The 2,168-nt window shown below is 35.3% G+C and overlaps 1 pseudogene; it reads left to right on the forward strand.

The window, feature by feature from the left end:
- The first annotated feature begins 709 nt into the window (after positions 1-709).
- On the forward strand, positions 710-1,169 carry LOC102248430 (annotated as a pseudogene).
- The last annotated feature ends 999 nt before the right edge of the window (positions 1,170-2,168 follow it).

Below are 2,168 nucleotides of genomic sequence, written 5' to 3' on the forward strand. Positions count from 1 at the left end.
AAGAAGAGAGTGATAGAAACATCGATGAAAGAGAAACATCAACATTGATCAGTTGCCTCCAGCACCCCCTGCTGGGGTTTGAGTCCACAACCTGGGCATGTGCCCTGACCAGGAATTGAACCTGCGAACTCTTAGTGCATTGTCCAACACTGAGCCACATGGGCCAGGCAAGAATGAACATTACCTTTTATACATTTGCAATTAAGAGGGGGATGGTAAAAAAATTAAACAAAGATGGCATAAATATTAATAAAAAGTTTAAGGTATGTGCCCTGGTTGGTGTGTTGTTGTCTGGTACACTGAAACCTGGTTGGTTCAATTCCTGGTTAGGGCACATACCTGGTTGTGCATTCAATCCCCAGTTGGGGCATGTGAGAGAGGCAACAGATCTACATTTCTCTCTCACATCGATGTGTCTCTCTCTATCAGCCAGAAACACAATTAGGATCAACTGCTGTTTTATAAATGAATGAGTTTTGTCTTATCATGTGTCATGGATAAAATTCTAAAAGAAAACCTATAACATCTCTGCATGTGTCTTGATTATATGACTATGTATGTATACTACATATGTGTAATATTTTTCTGTCTGTGGATGGTATTGCTGAGTTAATTTGTGAAGAGTTCTATTTAATTGGCTTAAAGACAAAAAAAGGTCTACATGAATCAAGAATACTCAGAAATGGAAAGGAGCAGCACCAGATCCAAGATGGTGGCCAGCAGGATGCTGACGGAGCTTGAAGAAACCCACAAATGTGCAATGAAAAACTTCCATACATCCAGGTTGATGAAGCTAATTTACTGACTTGGCAAGGGCTTATTGTTCTTAACAACCCTCCATATGATAAGGGGGCCTTCAGAATCGAAATCAGCTTTCCAGCGAAATATACATTCAAACCACAAAGATCATATTTAAAACAATGATCTATCACCCCAACATCCTTGAAAAGGGACAGGTCTGTCTGCCAGTAATTAGTGCTGAAAACTGGAAGGCAGCAACCAAAACCGACCAAGTAATCCAGTCCCTCATAGCACTGATTTACGACCCCTAGCCCGAAGACCCCCTTGGGGCTGACCTAGCTGAAGAATATTCTAAGGACCATAAAAAGTCCTGCAAGAATGATGAAGAGTTTACAAATAAACATAGGGAAAAGTGACCTGTGGACTAAAAATCTGCCAGGGTTGATTCCAGTAAGTGTGAGAGGAGACCCAGAGCAGTGTATTCAGACACCCGACAAAGCAGGGCTCTGTGAAAAATTGACATGTGCCACCACCTGGCAGTTCCCTTGTGGCAACTACTGTGGAAACTTTCCACAGTTTTCTGAATCAAAAGTGGTCTTAGGCAAACTGTAAAGAAAGAATTAACAATTTAAGATGTTCTCATTCTGCTTTCTTTGCTTTAAAAATCACTGCTTCAATCGATATATATATATTAACCCAAATATGTTTCCAGTTCACCTGATGTAGGATAATCTTCAGTGAATTATCTAGTATAAGTTTGTTGCCATGATTAAAACAAGTATGTCTTAAAGCTAACAATAGCAAATTTAACTCAAACATTCAACTTTTATTTTACACAGGATTACTAAAAGTCAAATAAGCTCATGTTATCTCTGTTACAGGGTGTAATAAAGAAAAGTATTTGGATGATGGTTAGCTGTTTGTCTCATAATATTTCCATGAGTAATATAAACATATTAAGAACTGGTAATTTAAATAGATGTGTGTAACGTAAAAGTTTATAAACTTTTCAATAACTATGTTTACACTATGTTTACTTAAAAATAGGTGTTTTTTTTAGAAACTTGAAACCTTAAATTTATATGAGATATGCTAAATTATAAATATTCATTAAATATTTACATCATTTCCAAGTTAAGTAAAACACTGAAACATTAATTACTGAATATAAGCTTATTATTCACTTTTGGCTTTCTCTTATAGAGGAATTAAAGATATTTGGGTCTATTAGTAAACATGTTTTGTGTCACATTGAAAAATTTTCTATGAAAAAGAATGTAATTCTAGAAACTATGAAATATCTTTTTAAATTTGCCAATCCACAGAATGTTAGTAAGTATAACATACAATATATAATTTTCTACTTCTTAAATTTCACTAGGAATTAATGATTTTAAGGGTTAAGAATTCTAATCAATTGAAACTAT

The sequence above is a fragment of the Myotis brandtii genome, unplaced genomic scaffold, assembly GCF_000412655.1.
Source record: "Myotis brandtii unplaced genomic scaffold, ASM41265v1 scaffold259, whole genome shotgun sequence".
Taxonomy (NCBI): domain Eukaryota; kingdom Metazoa; phylum Chordata; class Mammalia; order Chiroptera; family Vespertilionidae; genus Myotis; species Myotis brandtii.